Raw genomic sequence first — 14,546 nt, 5'->3', positions numbered from 1 at the left:
GGAAGCCCTCGAGCGCGAGCGCTCGCTAGGGCGGTCGGATGTAAATGACGCCAAGCACACGCATCATTCTTCCGAAGCCGGCAGAAGACCGAAAATAGCCCGATCACAATTAACCAATAAGAAACAATTTCCACTAGGTTCCCTATCTTTTCGCCAATAGGAAATCTCGTTATTCCAGCGAATGAAATTGCATGACCATATATGGTCATATTAAGATAGTGCCCCCCATCATGCCGGGCTCAGCTCGTCGGAGAGCGAGGGTCTCAGAGATGGACCGTTCGCTTATCGGCTGTGCAGAAAATTTTTAAAGGCAAGAATAGATGAAGGACTAGCGTCGAATGAAAGCAAACTAAAGTAGGTTTATACATTTATTAAAAACTAACACTCTTCCAATAAACAATTAAATTTTACAAAATCTGGGACTAATTCTTGAAAATCTCTTCTCCTCGTGCTATCGTCTGTAAGGAATCTTGATCAAATTAAAGCTCAACGAATGTTCTTGTCTGTAATAATAATAATAATAGGGATCATTAATTTACTATAAAATGGATTGAAAATCAAAATAATATCTGGTATCACTCTCTCCTATAATGATAATCAAATTGCTTAAATTAAAATATTCCTTCTGAATCTCATCTAATTTTACAAGAAAATGATCATTTTCTTTCCCTTATTAAAATTATTGAAAAATGTTTAATTCAAGAAATTATGGTTAAAAACTCTTCCTTAGACTCTTCCTTTATCAATCAATTCATTTTTATAATTATTAAGTGACTGAACGTCTCTTAATTAATTCTTATTTGATCTCATATCAACCTAAACTTTACTCGTTGTTATGCAATAAGTGACTGTACAATAACTAAAAATTCAGCCTCGTGACATCAATCCACGGAGGTTGCCTCCTCTTATTCAATTTATCTTAGTGAATAAGATCCTAATCTACCTTGAATTATAATAAAATCTCCTAAAGATTCATAATTCATCAAATCATGGACACGCAAAATAACGTAAATCGGTCAAAATTTGACGCGCGCAGTGGAGAATATCATCACAAAATCATTCAAGAAATATTCACAAAACACAGAATATAATCAAATCACACAACACACATTCACACATAGGTACACGACGATATTATAATATTATTTACACGAACACTAACCCATTATTATTAAATTTTGGATTTATTCCAAATTAGGGAAATCATTCTCTAGATGACAATATCATGTATATTCCAGGTATCAATCTAGAATGTGATAGAGTTGAGGTTATCACTTTTATGCAGAAATTAATTATACAACGATGTTCAAGGGAATCTTTTAAATAGAAATCATCCAAAATAAGCAAATAAAATACCTACAACACAGGTCAAAATATTAGAACACGCGCTTACGGTACATGAGTTGCGGCATTTATTTTTATTCTCCTATAATATCGTGGCTCTCAATTAATCTGCACTCAAGCTCGAATAAATCATGTCCAGTGACACATTCCTTCCAAAATGACTCTAATGGATGCATAAATTATCACACAAAATATAATGTCCATCTGCAAGTCATAATCAAATTAATAGCACAGTAAAATATACGTATAATTCATTATTACTCCGTCCGGAGGATTGCCATGTTCCAGGCCTGCTTTACATAAAGTGAGCCCACGATAATTCTTTCCAAGAACAACCCAACATTAAACCCATGACCTTATTCAAATTTTAGCCCGTAATTAGGTTTAATTATTTTTACTCATTATTATTATTATTATTATTATTATTATTATTATTATTATTATTATTATTATTATTGACCTGTCTAATCCCACTTGCAAAGCTATCGTACGAAACTATTCAGATGACTCTAAACGAACTAAAGCCCACAGCAATGTCGTATAATCGTAGAATGAAATTTTACACTTAGAAAAACACTAGAACACTGTCCTAATGTGTCTCAATTAATTTTCAAATTATTTCAAAATCATTCAAGATTAACGCGGGGTTCATTTACTTTTATTTCTCCTGCCTTCTAAATTTTTAGGACAGTTGAGGTCTCTCTCGATGACATTCACTCTCATCTCTAACTAATAGAACCAAATACACATTCATTCCAGAGCACAAACTACCTTCCACCGAAGAAAGAAGAATGAACTACTGCTAAACTAATAGAAATCTAAATGAATAAGGTAAGGCTACGTTTTACAAATATTTTACAGAAAGATAGAAAGATAAATTCTTAAAGAATACTCATGTGGCTGGTGTTAACTGGATTCTGGCTGATGACCTAGTACGTGGTCACATCAGCTTCCATCGAACAAAGTCTTGCCCATGTCCGACGCCTTACATAATTAGTGACTCATGGAGGAGCTGAAGGTGCACAGGAAACAGTAGTATTCATCTCGGAAATGGATAGCCATCTTGAAGCGAGCTCGAACCAACGACCTTCCTTCTTCTGAGTTCTCGTAGAGAAGCTGAAACTAACAAAAGTCTTAGCAATAGTCCAAGATACACACGCGATGTTCAATAATTTGCAGATGGACACTTATCTTATGACAGTCATAAATAAATCGTAGAGAAGTTTTCCAAATGTCTGAATTGCAGTTTATTCAGTCCTCAGTGCCTTCTCTAATGCAAAGTCTCCCAGTAAAGCAAACGACGTCCAGTCTCGACCGTAGCTGCATTTAGAGAGTAACGACGTCCAGTCTCGACCGTAGCTGCATTTAGAGTGTAACGACGTCCAGTCTCGACCGTAGCTGCATTTAGAGTAACGCTCAAATCAAGTGTTCAGAAGTAAAAACCCTCTGTAAATTTTCCTTTGGAATTACCATTAATTCACTGTCTTAAGACGTAGGTGTGCCTCTTAATTATATCTGATTGGTGGATCTGTTGCATTCCTGTGAAGATTGTCATTTTTATTGGCTGCCCTAGTTTCATGCCACACGACCTTGCATTTATTGATCGATCGTAATCACGCTGCTCGCCCGATCACGTGGTACACACACATGTGTTTGAAGGACATCTAACAGGAATTTCACCCTGCTTCCTCGTTCTCTTGGTAGGTCGGGAAAACCGGTTCGCAAGCGGCTGGTTCATGCTAGCACGGGAGTATAAAATATCACCCTCCTGGCGATTAAATAATGTTACAACTCGCTGATGAAATAAATCATTCTTCTTTAATAAATTATTTCCACTTTTGAAGGGGACAATAGTTAGCAACTTCTCGAGATTTCCTATTGCGACACCTATTTCAACAGCAATAATCGCACATGCGGTATAGGATGTTTCACAACTAAAGCACCTTTACATTTTAATCAGATTACAATTTTGACATAGAGAATTACAAAAATTAATTTTCAAATAATTCTTCAAGAAATTCTTCAAGTTAAAACGTCCCAAGTGTCTTTTCCTCATGCTTGCTGACATTAATTTAAAGGATCAATTACATAAAATTTACATACAAAAAATCACACTTTGCATCTTGCAATGTTCATACTGTTCAATATATCTTGCCTATTGCCTAAAAGAAAAATTATTACACTCATATTTAAATTAATATTTCTTGCTGTTACATAATATAATTCCAGTAGAGTCCAGAGTTCCAACCAAAAATGGAATCCGTCAGACACGTTAAACAACAAACTTTAAAATTATATTTCCCATAGTTCAGTTTTCCGTCTCACCACATATTACAACTTTGTTACAGCTATGTTAATTATATGTCACATGCTATAACTCGATGAGACTAGAATCAGTCATAGGCTCGAGTGTACTAGTCCAGTAACGATACTGCTCTGTATCTTGTTACCTATTTCCTCTCATTAGCATATGCAGTTATTAACACTCAGCTAGATACTGAAACACCACACGTTCAGCTGCACTGTCTCTGGATACACAAAGTTTATCTAGTATAACACTCGGCGTGTTATTAAGCTTATATTCGCTTAATTCACGGCACTTACTATACGTAGAACATTTTACTCACTGTGTTTTATGGTATTTAGCAGACGCTGGCCGTCTTATTATTATTATTATTATTATTATTATTATTATTATTATTATTATTATTATTATTATTATTATTATTATTATTATCACGTATAAGCCTCTATTTCTTTCATCAAGTTTATTTCCCGACTCTATTGTTGTGACGTTACACGTATCTCTACGGCACTTCACGTTCTGTCTGACCATGCCCTAAATACGTTATGCACACCTTCATCCGTACATAAATAAACGTTGCCGACTTGCCACACTATTCAATGTAGGCAAATAATACCTATTTCACTAGACTTGTGTGGTTTTACGGATGACATTAAACTTCACACTGAGTGAATAATTCGTAACTCCGTAGCACTTGAATAATTAATTTATGCAGGTCGATAATTAACACCGTGTGTGCCTCATAGATCACTGTGTACAAATATCTGCACACCACACAGTATGACGATTACACTGCTTTAAGATTGCACTGAATAAAGACTGCGTATAACACTTATCAACAACTGCAACAAGAACTGTATAAAGACTGGATAATGACTGGATAACTGGCTTAAAAAGCGATTTCTTTTATACAAGAAATGGGCTGGCGCTGGTGGAAGGGGCAAGCCACGCCTGTTTCTCAAACATCGGTTCGCTAATACGTGCTTCTCAAAGTTGGTTGAAGTATCAAATAATAGCTCAAAAATTCTTCTTTCCACTGATCAAATTTCATTTTGATAGCATCGTAGGTTTAAATCACAATCTCCAAAGCATCATCTGATATTTTTCTGTAAGAGACGCCATGCCGTGGGGGATCCTGGCCTTATATCGCGCGGTCCGACCCTTGACATCTGTTTGAAATTTTCTCAGCGGCGGCTCGTGACCAAATTTTCAGGGGATCACAACAAAATTTGTGTTCACGTCTGAAATACACCAAAACAAAATGCAAATAAGTACAAAATCGCTTACTTAAATCATTTCACTAAAAGTTCCTTGTACGGATGCTTCTCTACTCATAATATGGCAGAACCCTTATAGCCGAGGATGCATTTTCCCGAGACTAATCTGTGAGTGTACAAGAAAAGTAAAATTACGACTCCCGGGCTGAGTTGCTCAGGCTTTGGCCTGGATTTCTGATCCCGTGATTACGAAAACCTGTTCAGAATTAGCTACTAGCGAAATCTTCCGGCGATGTAATGCAATAGTAACTTCTGGGAGCTGTGACCAACAGTAACACGGGAGGTGGCGGACCCTTGTGGTCAACTGGAATACTATCTCTGGTTTGAGGGTGGTTGTAGACGGAAAGGCGCAGTTCTTACCGTGCTCCTCAATTATGGATATATCTGTGCATAAACCATGACGTCATCTCCATGCGCATGCATATAGTCTTAAGGTTCGTAGCAAAATCTCCACTGTGCTCTCTGGCATTGTCAGTCGAATCGAACAGCTGTCAGTGTAACGGAGCTTCGATATAAGTCGAATGCTTTCGATCGATTGGCGAAATCAGGTCGAAAAAAGGAAACAATATGGAATTACCGGTACCCATGAATGCGTGAATAAGCGTTACAACTGGGAGTTCACGTGCTCTTGTGCTCCTGAGAGCCCATCGCCACTGAATTTGCTGCACCCTTGTACAATGCGTAGTTGATGATAGACTAATTATGTGGAACCAACTAGCTAGAATAATATACAGAGCGCTGCCTGGGTGAAGCTAATAGAACACACATCCGCACTGTTTCCTGTGAGTGACGAAAAGTTTAGAAAATACACGTTTTAGAATCACTGGGGGAAAATTAAAGACCGTTGCCGAAAGTTTAAAGCATTGAGAATCATAGGCTGCGAATATCGGCACGAAGCCAACATCATGATCATTTTGATTGCAGGGTAGTTCGAAGTCATCGCACATTAATATACGAATAGGCCTCGGAATCGGAACAAGAATGTCACCCTGCTTGGCTGTTGTGGTTAAGCGTAAATTAAAATAAAATCCGTGGACATACTGTACATATTTATGACAAATCGTTAACATGGCAGGGACCTGCAATAGGTTACGTCTGATCATACTTTTAAGAGTATTGCATCCCCATGACTACTGTCTTCCCACGGACTCAGCGAGGGATCCCACCCCTACCACCTCAAGGGCAGTGTTCAGGAGCGTGAGACTTTGGGTCGGAGGATATAACTGGGCAGGAAGGCCAGTACCTCGGCCAGGCTGCCGCACCTGCCATGCTGAACAGGAACCTTGTTGGTAGGATGGGAAGATTGGAAGGGATAGATAAGGAAGAGGGAAGGAGCGGCCGTGGCCTTAAGTTAGGTTGCATCCCGGCATTTGCCTGGAGAAATGGGAAACCACGGAAAACCACTTCGAGGATGGCTGAAGTGGAAGTAGAACCCAATTCTACTCAGTTGAACCACCCGAGGGTAAGTGGACCCCGTTGCAGCCCTCGTACCCCTTTTCGAATTTCGTGGCAGAGCTTGGAATCGAACCCGGACTTCCGGGGATGGCAGCTACTCACGCTAACCACTACACCACAGAGGCGGCCCATGAGTACTGTACCACTATAATTGTTTATTATAATATAGGGGGAAAATCATGTTTTCGCATTAACATATCATACTGGGATTACTCAGCCCCGTGGCTCAGGAGGCAGCGCACCGGCCTCTCACCGCTGGGTTCTATGGTTCAAATCCCGGTCACTTCATGTGAGATTTTTTCTGGACAAAGAGGAGGCGGGACAGGTTTTTCTCCGGGTACTCCGATTTTCCCTGTCATAATTCATTCCAGCAACACTCTCCAATATAATTTCATTTCATCTGTCAGTCATTAATCATTGCCCCAGAGGAGTGCGATAGGCTTCGGCAGCCGGCACAATTCCTATCCTTGCCGTTAGATGAGGGCTTCACTCATTCCATTCCTGACCTGGTCGAATGACTGGAAAAAGGTTGTAGTTTTTCATTTTCACTGGGATTACTTGCTGAAAGGTAACCTTGAAAGATATCCATTATGAAGTGTAGCCTAGTTTTAAATACCAATGCAACGGACATCTACAATAAAGGCTGCACATATTTCACAAATAGCAGTAAAATACTGTATTTACCATTTATTTGAACGAAATAAGTGACTTTTCGTTGTTACGTTTCCTTGGTGGCCGGTGCTTCATTTTCTTTGTTTGCAAATGTGAATGAAAATTAAATAGGGTTGGAACGGCATTTGACAGTAATTGTCTTTGGGCGTTTATCTCATACATGTACTTATTTTCGAAATGTGTAGAGATTAAGCGACTGTATTGAGTGGGATACCATTTACCGTGTCTCTTTTCTTCCTCACAACACATTGTTCCGTTAATTCATTGTTCTTTAAAGGAAATCTGAAACATAATCCGAAAAATAATTACCGTAGCTATCCGTACTTTCGCTGTGTAAACAATGAAACGGGTTTAATTACAAACAGAAATTACAAAAAAAGGAATCTCGGCTATCATTCGGTAATGCTTAAAATACTATATATCCTTGGTTTTATTACTCCGATTAGTACAACCGGACGGTACCGTGAGCATACGGCTGCCATTCTTGAAAGTAAGGATCTATCTTTTCACTTCTTAAAATTTACGAAAACTTAGGAAATTAAATTGGCATGCACGATCTCCCTGTCATCTCAACACATGTTCTCATGCCAATTCGCTTCGTTTTGACAACTGTTAACATGGCTGGTCCTTATCAACTTGCTTCCGCAGGGAGCGCTGATGTCAGGCATACAGTCCCTCTATGTTATTCTAGCTCATTGTGTAGATACCATCTTGATATCATAAATCAGCCTAAAATTTATTGGTTCACATGAGTCCTTATTCATAAACATCCATCGCGTATTTCAGAATCTCTTTTATTATTATTATTATTATTATTATTATTATTATTATTATTATTATTATTATTATTATTATAAGGGCGGTATCTATGTATCTGTCAAGACAAGGCCGAGAGGAAATGGGGCATGTCCGACTTTGAATGAATTCACCGATATTCACTACATTTAAACCAACAAGGTGATTATAATAAATGCACACTCTTCATGCACATTAATAATAATAATAATAATAATAATAATAATAATAATAATAATAATAATAATAATAATAACTGAAGGATATAGGTTGAGATCAATGGATCTGCGGGAAAACTCACAAAGAATCACTATTTCATGGGTTGGCACAACTTGGTAAGCATCTCCCTTTGACCTGAATCTCCGATCACGTGCTGCTTGCCTCTTCTTTTCTCTCTCCCACAGAAAGAGATCGTTTTCCAAGTACGGGCTGAAGCACGCCCTGTTTTCTGTAAGTGCGCGTAATGAGGCCCTAGTCCTGTCACCCAACAGAGAGCTATTCGTGCCCCGTACTGGGCAAAACATGCTAATTATGACACTATCATAGAATGGCGTGGAAAATGACACATTATATCCACAGGATATTACGACATGCTCCTGACGATGTCACTTGTCACTTGTTCCGAAGCATTAGGAGCTTGAGGTGGAGTGTTTCGGTCAAGTGTGCCGGCACACGGCACATGGAACAGTAACTGCGCGATAGAAAGAACTTAGTGAGGCAACATGACATGCTCCGTATCAGCGGAAATGAGCCTGTACCTGACGTGCTGTGTGTAGTTACGGCCAGCATAAAGCTATACGGAATGTGAAGGAACAGTCGGCACACTGAAATTCGCACCCAATAATCACGTTTAAAGGCTGCTTTTAGGTTAATATTTTTTCGGTCAATATGAAACACACATAACACGGTTATAATTGCAGTACAGGTGTTCACAAGTAACTAATACAAGGATATTTTCACCAGTTGAATGTGTCGGCCTGTATTGTGAGTAATTAGGGCCAGGATAAAACTCTGATATATGCACTCAAAATACTGTATCATGTCTAAATGTTGTTTTTCGGATAAGAATGTTTTTATGCATTGTGAAATACACCTGTCACAATTACACTGGCAGTAGATGTGTTTACAAATGTCACAATGTTATTTTCATCAATTAAAAATATACTCGCACAGTTGAAGAAAGATTCGTCACTACCGTACTCTATTTACGTACACAATATACTAGCAGAACATGTAAATACAAATTAACCCATTGTAATGAATAATTAGCGATTTACACGAAATAAACAACCTCTTTACTGACAGTCGCCATTACATCCAAAGGATAAACAACAATTATCTTCTCCCTGATCTTACAAAACACACACACACATCGATCTCCTATATATCGATAGTACAGTACATACTCCCTTTTTTCCTTTTTTTTACTTTAAATCGTAGTCTGACATAAATCCCGGGGGTTTCCTCTCCGTTGACTTCGTCTCGGTCCCGATTCTTGGCTCCCTTCTTCTTCTTTCTTCTCTGATTGATGTTCTTCTTCTTCTCCTTCTTCTGGTTCCTGTGGTTGCTCTTTCACACTCTCCGACTCGTCCTCAGACAAGAAGGTAGAGTTGCGAGTTATTTGTCTACCATCCGAAGTCTCTACTGTCACAGCGTTGCCATTCTTCTTGACGACTTTTAAAGGTGTGGGTCCAAATGTGGTTGAAAATTTGTTTACTTTGGGGTTACGCATCAAAACCTTGTCGCCCTCTGACAATTTATTTTCTCGGGCCCCACGTCTAATGTCCGCGTATTCTCCCTTTTTAACCTTTTGAATAAAGTCTCGTTCCACCACCTCTTCTAATATTTTTTCTGTTTTGTATGGGGCCAGACCGGGAATTTTGTCCGTCAATTTTCTGTTAAGAAATAACTCCGCCGGACTAACTCCTGTAGTCTGGTGCTCATGGTTCCGGTACATCAGTAGGTACTTGTTTAGTTCTAACTCCCAATCTAATTTCATGGCATTGGCAATCTGTAGTCGTTGAGTTATCCCTGGGTTCAGTCTTTCCACTGTGCCATTTGCTTGTGGGTGTAACGGGGTAACTCTGTGGTGATGAATTCCACACTGCTGCAGGTAATTTTCCGTCTCTGCGCTGACGAAGTTCGTGCCGTTATCTGTTGAGAGAACCTCAGGATTTCCGTATCTTGCAAAAATGCCTTCTAGGGCCTTTATTATACTTTTAGAGTCAGTACTACTTAGCTTTGTTACTTCCATGAAACGGCTAAAATAATCTATCCCGATCAATAGTTAAACCTCATTAGGGAAAGGGCCCAGAATATCAGCAGCTATTCGTTCCCAAGTCTTTTTAGGAATTACTGTCGGAGATATTTTTTCGGGCTTCTCGGGTTTACTGGTTATCTGACAACTCAGATATGTTCTCACTGTCCGTTCCGCTGCTTTGTACATTCCAGGCCACCATACTTTAGACCTGAGTCTGTTTTTCATTTCCAAAATTCCAGGATGACCCTCGTGTGCCAAACTAAGGACCCTAGTTTGTAAACTTTTCGGAATTACCAACTTAGTTTCTTTCAGTAATATATTGTCTATGACGCATAATTGCGACATCATCGCCCGAAATGGAAGGAGGTCAACGTCATTACGATCGCAACACCCTGTTTGTAGTTGTGATCGGATCTTTTTTAGAATGGGATCAATTTTTGAAGCTTCATCTATTTCCTCCAAAGATACTGCAACTGGTGCCAAATACGTAGCCAAGTTCATCAGATAATTGTCTTCCTTGGCTTCACCGTTTGAATTCTCACTTAACCGTGATAAAGGATCTGCTATGTTATATTTGCCCTTTACATACTTAACTTGGAAGTCAAAAGATTGGAGTCTCAGAAGCCAACGTTCAATTCTCGCGCAGGGTTTTGATCTAGGCCCAAAAATTTCCTCTAGTGGTTTATTATCCGTATACAGGCAAAACTGCTTATCTGTCAGGAAAATCCTTTGACGCTCACACGCCCAGACAATCCCAAGTGCTTCTTTCTCCGTCTGAGAGTACCTTTGTTCGACATCCGACAGGCTGCGACTCACGTAGCAAATTATGCGTGGGATCCCTTCATTGTTCCGTTGTATCAGCACCGCACCAAGTCCTTTTGGGCCAGCGTCTTCCATCACTATCGTTTCGTCCTTGGGGTTGAAATATCCTAAAATTGAACTAGATGTAAGTACTTTTTTTATTTTATTAAAAGCCTCTTGGTGTACTTGCTTCCATATAAACTGTGCAGATTTATGTGTAAGCTGTCGCAGTGGTTCTGTCATGGTTGATATGTTCGGAATAAATCTACTTACGTAGTTCAGTAGGCCTAGAAAACCTCTCAGCTCAGACACATTTTGTGGTCTTCTGCAATTCTTCAGAGCCGCCACTCTGTCTTCGGTAGGCCTTATGCCATTAACTGATATTATGTGACCCAAGAACTTAATTGAAATTGTACCATATTCACACTTTTCCTCATTCAGTTAAATACCGTGCTCGCGAAAAATTTCAAGAACCTTTTTTTAATCTTGAATCGTGTATTTCTTTAGTTCCCCATACACCAGAATGTCATCAAGAAATACGTAAACTCCTGTAGGAATCTTGTTCCTTATCAGATGCTCCATTATCTTTTGGAACTCAGGAGCTGCCCGATTTAAACCAAACATTAGCCGCTTGAACCTATATAAGCCTAAATGTGTTCTAAATGTAGTAATCTCCCGTGGGTCTGGATGCAACTCCACATGGTGAAAAGCTAACCTAACATCCAACTTTTAAAAGTATTTGCTTTCACTAATTTCAGGGTGTAGGTCTTCCATGGTTGGTAAGGGATGACTAGCCTTTAGTACAGCTTTATTTGCCATTCGCTTATCGACACACAATCTAACGCTGTCACCTTTTGGAATTGGTACAAGAGGGGAAACCCATCTTGACGGTCCTTCAACCTTTTCAATTGTGTCATTTTGCTCCAGCTCAAGGATACGTTGTGCTATTTTTTATTTCAATGCCAATGGCACCCTAAGCAGAGGTTGGATAACTGGTGGAACTTTCGGGTCGATTAGTAATTTAAGCTGAAAATTCTTTATTTTGCTCACCTTCGATGTGTCAGAAACCACCGTCTGGTTAACCTGCTCAGAAATTTGTAATATTCCTAGTTTTGTAGCTGAGGGACGTCCCAAAATAGGTGGTCCCCTACCTTTAATAACTACAACAGTGTACTAATTTTTCTACTGGAATGCATTATGCCCGCCTCGAACTCTCCTAAAATATTCAGCGGATCGGTTCTACCATAAGTGAAAAGTCTTTTTGAACGATTTAGTAATTTTACTTTATCGGTTACCTGCTTCCTTTTAAATTCCTTCCAAGTTTCATGGTCAATAACATCGCAAGTAGATCCCGAGCCAGTAATAAAAACGAAGGGTACCCCTAACAATAGATAAGTGGTCTTCTCTGTTGTCTCCCGTTTATTTCGTCATTTGTAAGAAAGGTGTAGTCTAAATCACTACTACATCCAGGGCCAACTTCATATTTGACGCTGCCCACGTAAGAAACTTCGTCATCAACAGTTGACTCCCCCGATTCTAACGTATATGACCTTTTTGTTCTACAACACTTCCGATAGTGCCCCGTTAAATTATAAACCTAGCAAAATTTGTTTCTTGCAGGGCACTGGGGGCCACTTACTAAGTGATTTGTTTCCCCGCAGCGATAACATTTCCTTTCTCCTCTATTTTGATAACTATTATAACTAGTTTTCGGCGGGGCACCAGTTTTTTTGCCACTATTGGAAACAGTTCTTTGTGAAATCCCATATTTCCTCCTATTCGACATACTATACACCTCTTGCTCAGAACCGTCATCCTTACTAAAATGTGATGTCTGTATGTTTATCATTTCGTGAGCCCGTCCAATGTCAACCAAATTGTCTAGTGTGACAGAAGATTTTTCCAATATTCTCTTTCTGACTTAAGCTGATTTGCAACCCTCTACGAACTGGTCACAAAAAAACATGTCCTCCAATTCTTTTATTGTTGTGGTATCTTTAAAATTACATTTGACAACTTGTTGGCGCAACCTAGGTATAAAGGCGTCAGATGTTTCACTAACATCCTGTTTCATAGACTTCATAATATGCCGCTCAAATAGAGGATTACTTTTCGGTAAAAAAATGTTTATCTAACAATTCTAAAGTATATTCATGCACAGCTTTACCTGTAGGAACAGTGTTGTGTTCAGGGATAGAATAAAATATGTCTTGCAAGCCTTCTCCACCCGAATGTAGGTAAATTGCCTGTTTTCTAGCAGAATCTGTTATTCCTTTTGCGGCAATATACAATTCGACCGAACGTTTCCACTTTTTCCATCTAGAACCAAGGCTGGTGACATCTCCATTTACATCGAAAATTGGTATAGGCCTAGTGCTGTTTCTTTCCATTTTAATATCTTCTGAAGGTTTCGTTTACGGATTTAATCAACGGATTTTACCGACTGCGCCAATGTACTGATTTATACGAAATAAACAACCTCTTTATTGACAGTCGCCAATACATCCAAAGCATAAACAACAATTCTCTTCTTCCTGATCTTACAACACACACACATCGATCTCCTATATATCGATAGTACAGTACACCCATACAATCAAAACATGAAAATAAAAGTTAAACACAATATACAAGTAGAACACGAAAATAAAAACTGTGGGATGTTTAAATATGAAATTTCTCGTCATTGTGCCGGTTGAAGATTCCTTTGCAGACTAAATAGAAGAACATGAATTGCATTTCACTCTATCTGGTTTTATTCTAGTAAAAATGTCTTAAACAGGACTCCGGTGCGACATTATGCAAAGTTTACTGTCTTTCATACAGTGTATATTACAGGGCTTCAGCGAAAACACATTAAGTTATTCGCATGTACCGAAGGCCAGTTGCCAGTGCAACAGAACTCGCAGAACCGTGACAGAACACGGAACACTTCAACATGTGGCGACACACTGCCGGTATCGACAGTCAGCTAGTATTGCAAGATTCATTGCAAAGTCAGCTAGTAGGCGACAGGCGAAGGACAGTGCATAGTGGCACTCTTGACGGGATAGCGAGCGACTGTCTCGGTCTCGCTTGAGAATGTTTCAAAACAACTGATACTCGATGTTCCGGAACAGCGCAACATAACTGTGCACCAGCATCGTGGGCCGAAATAGTAATATAGTGCCTAAACCTACTGAGATGGACAACTAATAAGGCCAGAGAAGAATGGATGAAAAGGCATTGTGAAAAAATAGAGAAGTTGGAAAAGGAAGGAAAAATAGAAGAAATGTATCGAACAGCAAGGAGCCAGATGAGGAGGAATCCAAGGAAGATAAGGAAGCAGGGAAAAATGAACTAATAAGGAAAGATGACATCAGATTTAGAAGAAAGTAAGAAGGTATGGATGAAATATATAAAAGATTTTTATGATTATGAAGCTGATCATGGAACAATGACATTGGAGAATGAACAGGATTGTGATGAAGAATTCAGAGGACCAAGGATAGAAAAAGGGAAGTGGAGAAGGTAATCCGGGACGTAAAGGAAAGGAAAGTGATGGGCTGTGACCAGATACCATCTGAAGCATTAAAGGCCTTAGGGAATGGAGCAATAGTTAGACTGACCAGTTCTAGTGAAAGCAATTTGCGACACA

Source organism: Anabrus simplex, chromosome 6, assembly GCF_040414725.1.
Source record: "Anabrus simplex isolate iqAnaSimp1 chromosome 6, ASM4041472v1, whole genome shotgun sequence".
In the NCBI taxonomy this organism is placed as follows: Eukaryota; Metazoa; Arthropoda; class Insecta; order Orthoptera; family Tettigoniidae; genus Anabrus; species Anabrus simplex.
Note: the sequence above shows the minus strand (reverse complement) of the source record.